Below are 14,222 nucleotides of genomic sequence, written 5' to 3' on the forward strand. Positions count from 1 at the left end.
CAGAACTCAAATCTCCTGAAACCAAATAACTTTTATATATGAAGAAAACAATGGTTCCAACACCAAGACACAACTGATATTTCACCAGCTAAACATTCATTCACAAGTACTCGTTCTTTATAATCCTTTAACCAATTATGCACCCCAGTCATCTGCAGAATTTCTGCACAAGCAACAACAATAACATCAGGTTTGATATCACTGACACACGTCGTGAAATTTGTTGCTTTGCGGCAGCAATGATCCTAATTCTGATTCTGCTGCTGTTGTTGGTTGTACAGAGGAGTGGCATTTTATTCCTCCGGACAGTAGGGTGCAGTGTAGCGCGCGTCGGACCGGCTCCCTGTGCACGAGCATGCCCTGTCGAGGGGGCGCGCTGCGGCTTCCATTTTGTTGGGCGCCTGTGTGGAGAAGGGAGAGAAGGAGAAGATTTCCGGGTTGTTGATGAGGAAAAAGTTGGAAACGTCTTCGGCGCAAGAGAAGCGACCGCTGGAGTCGAGGCGTTAGAGAGGTTGGAGAGATTGGTGAGCATCGACCTGCGATCTTCTTCGCCGTCCGTCTCGTAATATTAACCGTGACCACCCCCTTCCCGGAGCTGGAGTATGTGACCGGGGCAGTAAGGTAAGGAGTTGGGGGATGGACTCGAAACCCGGCCCCAGAAGGCAGGGCCTAGACCTTGGTGCATTTTAGGAGAGGAAGAGGAGGAGGAGGAGGAGGAGGAGCTGCATTCCAAACACCGGGGTCGCAACTAGTCGGGCGCTGACACTCGCAGGAGGGCAGCGTCAACAGTAGATCCTCCCAAATTCTAGGTGGATTGGACGGCGAGGCACCTGGCTATTTGAGGCCCCTGCTCCAAGGAGGGCAGTCACTGCACCCACGGGCCTCTGACACAAGTCAGGTTTGGTGGAGAAAGGACCAAGGACTGTGTGAGGCAGAGGAATACCTGTGGATACAGGTAAATAATACAGGGGACCAAACCTGCAGGTACTCCCCCATTCGCTTGGCGGAACGCAGGAAGAATTGCCCTGTTATCTTTTTAAGCATATATTTTCTTGCTGCGAATCTCTGTAGTTGAACTTGTGAATGATGGCTATAAAGTTAATTTAGCTTGAAGGAGGAGAGGAGGAGATGTAATTCTAGAATTTCAAATCATACAGAACATTCTCTGAATGCCATTTATTTGGGCTGCTGTAATTTCCAAAGGTTTGAGATGTTTGTTTTCCTGATCGCACTTTTTAATGGATCTTTACGTTGTGGGGGTTTTGTTAGAACTGCATATTTTTGAAATAAATAAAAGCAGTCTTAAGCTTAATAATTTTTAACACTGAAAACAACTTGCAAATCTACAGGCATTAGTTTTGCAGTTCTAATAGGCTTACATTTTCATAGTATAGACTTCATAAATCTGCATGACTTAAACTATATATCTTTTGTGGTCAGCTTGATTTCTGGCCTGAATAAAGATCTGTTTCCTTTTTTTGGATGTTTAAAAAAAACTGATGCTAACTTCAGAAGATAATAGCATTTTGTCTTTGGTTAGGGCCTAATACATTAACAAAGTGTGAAAAAATGTTTAAAAACTGCAGATGTTGGAAATCTGAAATAAAATGAAAATGTTTTGCACACATTCAGCAAGAGGTGTAGTTTGAAACCATTAGATGTCCTAAAACAATGAGATATATGGAGCTATATTCTCTTACAGAATCATAGGAAATGTTAAATAGTCCTGGAAATTATACTGGTAAAACTATGCTAAGTTTGGGAAAAGAATTGCGTTACATGTTTTGTGTGAAACTTTTTGCATGTAACTTACAAACTCAAAATCCAAAGTATTTTCTGAATTATACAGTAGAGCAATTAAAATAGTTGAAGCCCAAAGGTCAAGTCCATGATTGGCGAGTCGTGGGGTTGAGGCCTGAAGGTCAAAGTTCTTTGACCGGTGAATCCTGGGGTAGATACCTAGACGTCAGTAAAGCCAAAGGTTAAAGTCCAGAAATCAGCAAATCCAGAGTTAGAAACCCAAAGGTTGAAGACTGAAGTTGGCAAGACTAGAGGTAGAGGCCTGAAGGTCGAAGTCCTTGTCAGTTTGTCTGCAGGTCAGAGGCACGATGTCTGCGAGTGTGGGCCAGGGACTGAAAGTTGGAGACCTGATGTCTGCAAGTCTTGGGGTGGAGGCCTGGGGGCAGCCCATCCTGGGGTTGGAGGCCTGCTGTGTGTGAGTCGGTGGAAGGGTGAGCAAGGGGCTTGTTTTGCTGTTGCTTGTGTTATTCTGTTAGTCATGGTGTGCATGTTGGTGCTGGAATGTGTGGTGACACTTGTGGGCTGCCCTCAGCACATCCTTGGGTTGTGTTGGTTGTTAACCCAAATAGCCCATTTCACTATGTTTTGATGTACATGTGATAAATAATTCAAAGTCTGAAACTAGCTATCCCTTTAAAAGAAATCTCATCTAAAACATTAGACTCAGATTTAAGGCACAATTCCCAGTTTAGCAATCCAGGTGACCAATTGGTTAATAGATTGCATTGCATTACATTAATTACATCTACCCTGATTGAAAGTTTTAATTGCTATGGACTTAGATTAATAACTAAAACTGAGAGGGAGAGGGATTTGCTGTGGAGTAATAAGATAAAGCAATTTGTTGAATTCTGTTTGAAATGTTGACAATGTGAAAATGAGCAGCTTGGACCCAAAGAATAATGGAAAGAAAAAGTATAACAAAAATTATCCAGGTAGCATTTCTATTTAGCTTGTATAGGATGTAGATTCATTTTCCATTTAGGCACATTACACTACTCAAACCTAGGCAGTTGGAATAATCGAGTTATTGACCCCAGGAGTATGCAGTGATAGTTTTAATTGGCAAAAACTGGAGTTTGCTAGTACAGTTTATTTGCTTACCAAGTAGAACAATCATCCTGTGAGAGCATTGAGTTGCAAGTTTATCTGGGAACTGAAAGGGTGGGTATTCTTAATTTGTACTTGCCTGTCCATTCCTCTGTTCCATTATTAAGATAGGACCATTGCTCAAATATCATTGACATCTTGGAGTACTGCAGAGCAGCTTGGTTCAGGTGTTGGACTTGGGTCTGCCAGTGAGAATTGACTCAGTTCCAACCTTACATCAAACCTCATATTTGATTTGGCCCAAAGAGATCCTCTTTTCTGTGCTTTCAGCTTTTGCTCACAGATGAATTAGAAACTGGGCAGTAATTAAACAGTGGCAATGTGCAGATTTGAGTATTTGCAGGCAAATAATATCAGAAGTAACCAAACTCACCATAAACCTGTGCCCATTGTTGTTATCATTCTTTCCACAATCTCAATCAATTGGAGATAATGATCTTCATAAGTAGCTTCTTGCCTTTGTCTTGTGGGCTCTGAATCCTGTGTAATTCTCATAACCAGTTTTCAAGTAATAGGTGTTATTGCCAAGTGTAGGCAATCAGGCATCTCAAATATTTTACATGTCTGCCTTGAGTGTGACTTGTCTTTTTTTTCTGGATGTCAACTTTTGATCCTGTATGCATATCAGGTTTATCAGCAACTTAATCCAGATTCTTGTGTGGAATTTAGTTTTCCTTTTAAATGAGTGGCTGATTGTAATCCTTGCTCTTAGCTCCAATTTTCGCTTTCTATTGCAGCTGTTTTATAGCCAGATCATAAATCTGAGAACAAAGATGTGATTTTTTTCAGGTATCTAGCTGGTTAAAGTGAAGCATAGATCAAGAGACCAGGTTGCATTGTTAGTCTGTGCTTAACAAATACTTTTTTTTTTGAGAAGCCAATTTCATTCGAGTTGGCAACAGAGCATTAAGCTGGAGTTCTTGCTCCTGATATTCTATAAATGTTCTCTGTGGGGAATGAATGTGTCTCGACACCTATGTAAAATATAGCCACTAATATGAAGCAAGTGGCTTCTTTAGGCAAATAATTGGAGCTTTCAGGAGAGTTGTTGGGGGAGGGGGGAGAAGGGAAGAACCTCAACTCATGACCCGATGTAGTAAACAATGACTAAAGCAGAGGGACTGTGAAATAATGATTGAGACCTGAAGGAAAATAAGTAATATCCACGAATATGAAGCAGAAGGTATTAAGCATGATATAACACGTCACATTGCATCCAGGAGAGGGAAATCAAAGGGCAGGAGAAGCAGAATTGCACAATATTGCTTCTATGCCCTGCCCTTTCTATGCAGTATTGATTCATTGACTGTTTACACTTTTAAGTAGAGCAGTTTTACCGGCGAGATTAACCTAGGAATGTATTGTTGATTCATTTCAGTTTGACAGACTTCTGTGGTGAATTTGGCACTGTAGCGCCAATCCACCCACTTTGCAATTATTTAAAGACTGGGAATTCAAGCTGATAAGCATTAGGTATAAAAACAGACTTGAGTAGGCAGTACTAACTGATGTATATAAGTAGAAGCACAGTTTATTCCTGATATTCTAAATCATACTGGAAAAGTCTGAAAGGTGCACCAAGATTGATTGTGTTAATTGCTGAATAGGGTGAAGATCTGGTTTTCTTGACTGACATATTGTTGAGGTATAAGTGACAGCAGCCCTTGTCAGTGAATGTTATTAGCAAGATATCTTGCTATCAGCTAAAACCAGCCTTATTGTTTGAAATTTATGCAGGCAGTTTCAATATGAGTTTGACCTTTAATTGGTTTTCTACCCCACCCCTTCTGCAGCCTGAGGTGCTCAATGAAATCATAGCACCTGTCAGCGGCTGGCTATTGCAGGCTTGGAATTGCATCTGGAGGTTGTTAGTCCTTTCTGATAGTGAAATGTTCTATTTCTTTTTAATGTTTATTTCTCAGTGAAATTAAAAACAGCAATTTCAAAGATGGAAAATGTAGTGAGGTCTCTCTGTTTCCTCATGCTGTACTTGTATGATTGTACTTTGACTCTGCTTTGAAAAGTGATCATTTAATGTATTTATTTATTGAGATATAGCATGGAGTAGGCCTTCCAGCCCTTTGAGCCGCACTGCCCAGCAATACCCCGATTTAACCCTAGCCTAATTGTGAGACGATTGACAATGACCAACTAGTATGTCTTTGGACTGTGGAAGGGAACCTGCACAGTCACAGGGAGGAGAACGTACAAGTTGCTCACGGGCTGCGGCAGGAATTGAACCCGGGTCACCCTGGAATAAGTGTGCATATTGTTGCAATTACTAGTAAATAAAATAGGACATTACTCTGGATTAAGAAGCTTCCATCTTAAGTAGTGCTTTGCTTGTCTTATATTATTGTGAAAGTCTATTTCCCAGTGAAAGTTTGGTTGTGTTGAATTGGACACTAGTCACTTGCCATTGGGTTGAGGAATGACTGCATTTAGGGGATGCCAAGCTAGATAAAATAAATTTAACATGCGTAACAAACAATGTCATCGTGGTTAGTGTACTCAGCTTTAGCCAGCTGGCAGCCTGGCAATTGCTATTTAATACAAGGATCCAGTCCTATTGCTGCATAGTTTCCTTGATATCTTTGAATGTAGTTAGTTCCATTGTACAGGTGTGCGCCACTTAACGTCCATTCGGACAACGTCCGTAGTCCCGATCGGAAAGCGTGATGTAGCGGACGTAACCAATCTCGTGTATCGCATGTCTCTTGAGTGTAGTAGCGTTATCTCTGTTTAATTTTCTTTTGAAAATATTACTGTAAAGTGCATCATGGCTTCCAAATGCAGCAAAACTACTAGTGATAGCAGCAGCAAGAGGCAAAGGAAAAGTATTGATTTGCAAGTGAAACAAAAGGTTATTAAACAATATGAAGGTGGAAAACCAGTGAATGCTATTGCTCGGGATTTAGGCATGTCGCACTTGACAATCATGACGATCCTGAAAAACAAAGAAAAACTTCTCAAATCTGTTAAAGGATCGGCTTCACTGAAAACTACAAGGCTCACGAAAATGCGAGAGGGACCTATATCGGATATGGAGAAATTGCTAGTGACATGGTAGGTTTGCTCAGTATATAAATATGGTGTTTGCACAACGTCCAAATCACATAATGTCCGATTTCACAGAACGTATCATGGATGTTAAGCAACACATACCTGTATATAGATTATTTTAATACCAAGGCCAATGTTACTAAATTACAAATGCTCTGCTCAAGAACTTCAGCCAATTTGATTGAATGCAACAATATTGCAGACAACAGATGTCGCAAATACTTAAATGTGTTGTATCCCAGTACAAAAGAGGTTGGAGGGTATCCTGTGCTGTCTAGGGAAGCCAGCTGCATTATTGAAGCTGTAATTCATTCTTGGGTTGTTCTTCTGTCTAGTGTTGAACAAGTCTATTGTCATCAGGATTTTGATGTAAAATAGTTAGCAATGAGCCTACAGAGAAGAGGTGGAAGAGCCTGAGGCCTGATACCAGGAAAATAACTTCATGTCAACAAAACAAAGAATATGGTTATTAACTTCAGGAGAACTTGCACCATTCACCCCCTCTCCCTCTTTACATCAGTGGTACAGCAGTGGAAATTGTGTGAGCAGTTTCAAACTCCTGGGAGTGTACACACCTCTTACAACCTCTCATGGTTCCAGAACACATTTTACACAATCAGCAAAGCTCATCAATGCCTCTACTTTCTGAGGAGGCTGAACAGAGCTGAACTATACATATCCACACTTTTGTCATTCTCCAGGTGCACAGTAAAGAGCATCCTAACATGCTGTATTGCTGCTTGGTACAGAAACTGCACTGCAGCGGACGGGAAGGCTCTACAATGGATAGTCAAAACTACCCAATGCATCACCAGCACTAGCCTACCCGCCATCAAGGATATATACAGGTTGCCCCCGCCATCCGAAGGTACAGCATTCCTGTGAAACAGTTCGTAAGCTGGAATGTCGTAAAGTGAAGAAGCAATTACCATTTATTTATATGGGAAAAATTTGTGAGCGTTTGCAGACCCAAAAATAACCTACTAAATCATGCCAAATAGCACACGAAACCTAAAATAACAGTAACATATAGTAAAAGCAGGAATGATATGATAAATACACAGCCTATATAAAGTAGAAATACTTCTCTACAACGATTGCCTGCACTGTTCTCCGTAGCGAAAATCTCACGCAAGCGCTCTCAGCAGAAACACGGTGCAAGCGCTCTCAGCAAAAACCTTTAAGCTGTGAAGCTGCCAAATCATACCAAATAACACATAAAAATACACAACCTATATAAAGTAGAAATAATGTATGTACAGTGTACTATCACTTACCGGAATTGGGAAGACAGCGCCAAGCACACTGATGATGGTGTGTTAGGCTGAGTCGTTGGAGGTTGGGGTGGTGCAGTGGTCCCCACCCTCCAGTCAGCGAACCGATACCGATCCGTGCAGCACCCAGCACATCTTTAAGAAAAAAGCCGAAATAAACAAGCTAATTAATTAGGTGCCGCCTGGCACGTAAATGTCGGCCCAGATTAGAGGTGACGCAATCGGTTTTCACCCCACACAAAAAGCAGCATCTGTAAAAACACTTCCGTTGGCCACTGCTTTCAGACATGAAGCAGGGAATATCTGTCAAATGCAGGGAGCACTGACAGGATGATGCAAACCAAATATAAATTTTCCTGGTTTGGGAGCATAATTTAATCGTTACAGTAGTGACTTGAAGCACTAAGTGAGAAACCATACAGATGGATTCTTAACTGTATTATTCAACTCCTAGTTTTAATGCACACCTTGTAGAGCTAACTAATGATCTTTTGAATTGGTTACTATTGAAGTATTGGGGATATTTTCTTGCAATTGGATTAAACATTACTGAAATATCTTGGGTTGCAGTGATGCTATATCCCTGCCTAAGCTATCATGCAGATATACTCAGCTTAAATCAACAATGTACAAGCTAAGCTGAGTTGTGGAGACAGCAGTTTGAGAGAGAATTTGTGGGTGGAATTGTGCCTGGTACTAAAAGTTGGTCAGAAAGAAGAGTTACTTATGAAGCATCCTGTACTCTTGTAAACAGCTCTGGTCTTACCCCTTGAAGGAAGAACACACTTGCAATAAATGGAACATTTGTTTGTGCCTAAAAAGATGAATTAAAAAAGAAAGAAATCTGAAAAGGAAGGAGAAAAAAATGGACATCTCAGAATGGAAGGTTAGATTGTTGATTCAGAAGTTCAATGTTGGAAACTGATTTTTAACTTTAATTTGTTTCAAAATATTTGTATTGATTAGAACTATTTTGTAAGAAGATAAGAAATAATAGGAGCAGACCAATCAGCCTATCATGATTTCTCTGCCATTTGATAAGATCATGGCTAATCTTTCTTTTACCACAGCACCATTTTTCCTGCACTAGTTTCAGGTTCCTTTTTTTCCTTTAATATCTAAAAGCAGAAATCAAATGAATGAGCAGGTGTCCTTCCTTCAATGGGGTAGACCAGACCTATTCATAATGTTCCAGATGTAAGTTCACCAAGGCTCAATTTAGTTGCAGTAAGGCACCCTGCTCTTTTATTTGGCTCCTCTTAGGATAAATACCAGTATGACGACATAACACGGGAAGAAAACATGGTAGCCATATCCCTTTACAGCATCAGCTTTCACTGAACGGGGTTCGATTTCCCACCACCGTCTGTATGGAGTTTGTATGTTGTCCCTGTGACCCTGTGGTTTTCCTCTGGGTGCTCTGGTTTCCTCCCACATTTCAAAGTCATGCAGATTAGGACTAGTAAATTGTGGGGATGCTATGTTGGTGCAGGAAGCCTGGTGACACTTGCGGCTGCCCAGCATAATCCTTGCTAATTTGATGTAAGTGATGCATTTCACTATATTTTTGGATGTACATGTGGCAAATAAAGCTAATCTTTTACCATTTGTCTTCCTAATTGATTAACTTCAAATGATTTGTGTATGAGGACCTATTGGCCCCTCAGCACCAATAATTTTCATTCTTTCACCATTTAAAAAAAAATTCAACTTTTCTATTTTCTCAACCAACTAAGATGTAAAAATAATTTTTGGTTAGTCCAGAATTAGACCTAGATATGTCTAAGGTATTAGTTTGCTAAATTCTCCTCTCTAGACTTGTAAAAAATATTTTGTGCACTAATCTCTATAGGCAGCTTGCTCCCAGTGTCAGATGCTTTTATTTCCACTTGATGGCTCAGTTGATTTGTTGAGTTGAAGAATCCTTGGTGCAGATACTGTGCTGTAGTAGCTTTGCCGGCTTGGTATTAGTTGGTTTCAATAATGTGATTGCAGATGGCTTCATTATCTGATAATTCACTGTAAATGTGTATGATAACTTTGACTAAAGGTAGGTTCTTTTTAGGCCGATTTACCCCCCCCCCGGTGTCAAATATTAACACACATTACATCAATTGTATGTGGTGTAAGCTTCTCAAGCAGAAATGGAGGTGTTTGAAGACTGGGCATCTATAGTAAAGATGAGGTGGAGGTGGCCAGGGCACTGGTGAAGGACATGCAAAATATCCCAGATGTAAGTGGGAAGGGACTGGACAAGGGGAGATAGGCTCGGGTCAGAATATGAGAAGATGGGTTCATTGCACATCAGATTACAACTGCATATAGTACAGAGTGTATTTTCCTCATACCACGCTTATTTTCCTTTTGCCTTATCTTTTTACCTGTGACCTTGAGTGATCAACCTGTCCACCAGAAGGAACACTCACTAGTCATTCAGTCCAGGCCCTGCCTGCACCCATTTTATATACCTATCATTTCTTCAAACAATGCCAGTATTCCAAACCTGTTCTTGTCATTCCAGTCTCTCATCATTTAAATCTTTCTGAACCTTCTCTAAGGCTCCACAGACTTCCTGTAATGTTGTAACCAGTATTGAACAAGGTCCTTAAGTTGAGAATTAATTTGAGTTGTTTGCTAAAGCTAGAGTTGAACATAATTTCCTTGCTTTTATATTCTTTGTTTTCTATTAGTGAAGCCCAGAACTGTTTGCCTTATTGCTTGTTCAGAGAAGCATCTAGATCCCAATTCTCCTGCTATTCATTTAGAATAGTTTTCTTAATTCTGTGTTATCTTTCTTTCTTCCTATTAAATTGCAATAGCTCACATTTCTGCACAACTTCATGAGGATAAAGCAGGGATTCCAGTTTTCTGTGAAATTCAATTAATTAGAAACTTTGATTTCAGTTTGTTCAAAATGATGTGTAAGCAAACCTTATTGATAGAATTGTGCCAAATAATGTTCCCCTCTCCCTCCTGATTCCCACCTTCCTACTCTTCCCCTCACCTGGTTTTATCTGCTCACTGTCTGCTTCCATCTATAACCCACCAGCTTCTATCCCATCCCCAACCCCTTCTTACTGCTGTATGCTGGCAATATTTCCTGTGCCCTCTGTCCTTATCCAGGTTCTTAACCCATCAAAATATCAACACCTTTTGCTCCCATAGATGCTGCTTGACCTTTGTGTTCTGATTTTTGTTCCAGGTTCTGGCATCTGCAGTCTTTTGTGAAAATAACTGACTTGATATTTGACAAATGGGTTCCAAGTCTTGAAAATGGAAAGATTGTATTTCATATTAAATTGTATTACATTGATTAGCTATTTCCATTGTGTATGAAGAGACTTTGAGTTTATTTAGATTGCAAGTTTGGAGTTGTTTTCTCATCACTGGCTTGATGGAACTGCAACATTCGAGACAGGGCCCAATTTATAAGGATTTATTCTGAACTAGTTTAAGAGCAGTCTCAAGTCCAGTTCACAATTGCATAGGTATACTCTGAATATCATTTACATTTGATTAGTTAGTCTGATTTTAAGTATTCAGTAGGACAGCTGTGTCTTAAAGTGTGCACGTGGGTTTGTTATTGACAGAAATGATGCACTCTACTGTTCTACATCTGCCATTAGTCAGGTGAAAAAGAACTGGCAGTTGTAGTTTGATTGCTTCATTCGAGCAATGAACAAACCTCGTGACAGAGATTGAACTGGAGCTGTGGGACGCATCAAAACTCACACTTGAGGTGCTTGACTGTTCATGGATCACACCTAGGTTATTACATAAGCTTTTCTAACATTCAGTATTTGATAGAAGTGCAAATGAATTCCTCTTAAATCTGACAAGGATTTGTGATTACGGCTGAAATATATTTAATGGTAAAAGAAGATATCCTTATATAAACACTCAATTTATTGTGTATTGTAGATATCCTATGGGATCTAGTTAACAGATACAGGGGACTCCAGCATTATGGCTGTTCAGGTGATGGAAATTGGCCCTACTGAATTTACAAATCACTACCAAAAGATTTGAGATACAGAATATCTGAATTCTGGGAATGTGAGGAAAATGTATTTTTAAAAAATCTTGCAGCATGTGGTGGCAACTTTTTGTGTTTGAAAGTTGCAAAATGACCAGTTACGTTTAAAGTAGATTTTGTCATCAGAATAGGTTTATTTTATAATAAAAATAATTAGTGCTCATGGATCCACGGACCATTCAGAAATCTGATAGAAGACGGGAAGAAACCACTCATGAATAATTGATTTTGGGTCTTCAGACTTCTATACCACCTCTCCGATGATGGTAACAGGAGGGCATGTCACAGGTAGTGAGGGTCCTTAGTGATGGATGTCGCTGCCTTGAGACACCATCTTTTGAAGATGTCCTCTAGTGGGAAGAGTTGGGCCTGTGATGGAGTTGGCTGAGTCTACAACCTTATGCAGCCTTCTGTGATCCTGTGCACTGGATCCTCCATACCAGGCTGTGATGCAACCGGTCCAAATACTTTCCACTATGCATCGATAGAAATACAAGTCTTTGTGACATAGTGAAACTTCTCATACTCCTAACAAAGTTGAGTCACTGGCATGCCCTCTTTTAGTGTGTTGGCCCCAAGATAAAACCTCCCAGATGTTGACATCCAGGAACTTGAAGCTGCTCACCATTTCTGCCACTGTCCCCTTGATGAGGTCTGGTGTGTGTACTCCCAACTTTCCCTTCCTGAAGTCCACAATCTTGCTGATTTGTGTGAAGTCGTGGTTGCGACACCATTTAACCAGCCAATTTGTCCCAGTTGCGTACGCCTCCATATCACCATGTGAGATTCCACTGACAATAATAGGTTTGTCAGAGAATTTATAGATGGCATTTGAGATGTGCTTAACCTCACTAAGTCACCACAAGTGTAGAGTGAGTAGAGCAGTGTGCGAAGCGCGAGTCATTGATGTGGACCTGTGTTGGTTGTCAGCAAGGAGATGTTATTGCCAATTCGCATTGACTATAGTTTTCCAATAAGGATGCTGAGAATCTAGTTGCAAAGGGAGATGGAGGTGTTTTTATCCCTCTTATTTTTATAGATTTCACCTTAACCTTTGTCCTGGGAGAAAACCACCAGCCTCTAGTCTCTGCACAACTGAAATGCTCCAGCCTGGACTGCACTGGGCAATTATTCTTGCTGAGCTAGTTTTGTTAGATAGGTGTTGAAACAAAAGCAGAGAACAGTTGCTTTTCAGAAAGCTTAGGCTGAATTTTTGATATACAGTGGATTCCGGTTAATTGGGACACATTGGGGACAGTACATTTTGACACAATTAAGCAGCTTCCCCAATTGCTGAAGTTTCATGAAGATATAAAAAAGACAAATTACTGCTTAACTGAGTAATATTATGTATTTAAATGAAATACAGAACACTACCAGTACTACGATAGTACTATAAAACTGTATTAATTCCTAATATTGATGGAGGAGTTCATCCAGTGTACGCTGCTGTGTTCTTTTGATTGACTGTGAATAAACAAAACCAATGCAGACACCTAATGCAGATATGAGCACTGCCTTCGTATGATACTTTTGTCAATTGCATTCTCCAAATCTTCATTTTCATTGCAACATTCAAGATGATTGTTGTTACCTTCAAATTTTTCACCATTCCTACCTTGTTGAAGTAGTGATTGCTTTATTTTCATTCCTGGCTGTTTCTGGCACAGTGAGCAAAATAGTTCTGAATTGTCTTATTGCTTATTTCGTGCCAACTATCAGTGATAAAAATTGCTGCTTTTTCAACACAAGCACATGCAACGGATGCTTCTTTTAAAAACTGTTTGCTCTAAGCATGGTGTAGTGTCTAAATGGCCACACAAGTGTGTGACTCTAGTAAGAAACAGTTTATCAACAGTCTCCTGCCCCAATTAAGTGGCATGGTATCCCAAATAAACAAAGGGAATCCCAGCTATTTTCTTGATTAGTTTTTGTTCTTTGAGAGTTGTCCCAATTAAGCAGCTGTGCTGATTATAGCCCAGTTAACCGGAACTCACTGTACTAAGCCAGCACATTTCTCAAGATACTTCAATAATGCCATTCTTGAGACAGAACTGTTAATCACTTTTCTTTTCAGTCTGCATTTAATATGGTTACTTAAGGAGTCACATTCAAAGATGGGCAGTGGTCCAACTTTGTTTTAAATTATTGTTTTGCCAATTCTGTTGTGTATTTTGTGCAATGAATTAATGCTTTGACACAAAACAAGAAATTAGATCAGGCTTTTGTCTTTGAGGTCACATCAGTATATTAGCCATGATTTTGTAAAAACCAAGGATAATGTCATGGAAAAAAATAGCCATTTATCAGATTTCAGTTGGGCTATTGCAAAAATGTGATCTGTTGTCAAAGGCTGCAATATGAGAGCAAGTGGGATATAGATTATAGGAATGAGAACTGATCTGATGTGTTGCATAAGATTATCTTTCTACATATGACGAAAAAAACTGCACTAGCTGAAAATCTGGAATACAAATAGAAAATCCTGGAAACATACAGGTTAGGTAGCATCAATGAGAGTGGGTAATATTTTACATTTTGGGTTGAAAACCCTTCTCATTTGACCTAACCATTTCCAGCATTTTCTGTTACACTTGTAATACTGATGGCTGTTCATCCCAGAACAGCACTGAGATTAATTCTTTTTGATTCTAGCATCTTGACACGTGAGCTCTGGCAAAGGTCACTACAGAGTGATTGTGAGCATTCCACTTGGTAAGTCTAAAAGGCCAAAAGAGATCAGCTAGTTCACACTTAGAAAATTAAATCTGGAGCATTTTAGTTTGGATGGTTCACTATTTTCTGATTTATTTATTTATTTTGAAGTACTATAGTTAAGGGGAAAAACATACAAAATACAGTCGGCCCTCCTTATCCGCGAGTTCCACATGTGAATTCAACTGCGAATCGAGAAAACCCGGAAGTGCTCTTCTGGCACT

The 14,222-nt window shown here is 39.9% G+C and overlaps 1 protein-coding gene across 2 annotated transcripts in view; it reads left to right on the forward strand.

Annotated features, from left to right (window-relative positions):
* Positions 1–362: 362 nt before the first annotated feature.
* The window catches only part of wipf2b (WAS/WASL interacting protein family, member 2b), a 62,508-nt gene continuing 48,648 nt past the window's right edge, over positions 363–14,222 (forward strand). The window contains exon 1 of one of the 2 annotated variants that reach the window (XM_072248608.1): positions 363–524. The gene's annotated coding sequence lies outside the window, so the exon portion shown is untranslated. The other variant, XM_072248609.1, reaches the window with a different exon arrangement.

The sequence above is a fragment of the Mobula birostris genome, chromosome X (assembly GCF_030028105.1).
Source record: "Mobula birostris isolate sMobBir1 chromosome X, sMobBir1.hap1, whole genome shotgun sequence".
Taxonomy (NCBI): Eukaryota; Metazoa; Chordata; class Chondrichthyes; order Myliobatiformes; family Myliobatidae; genus Mobula; species Mobula birostris.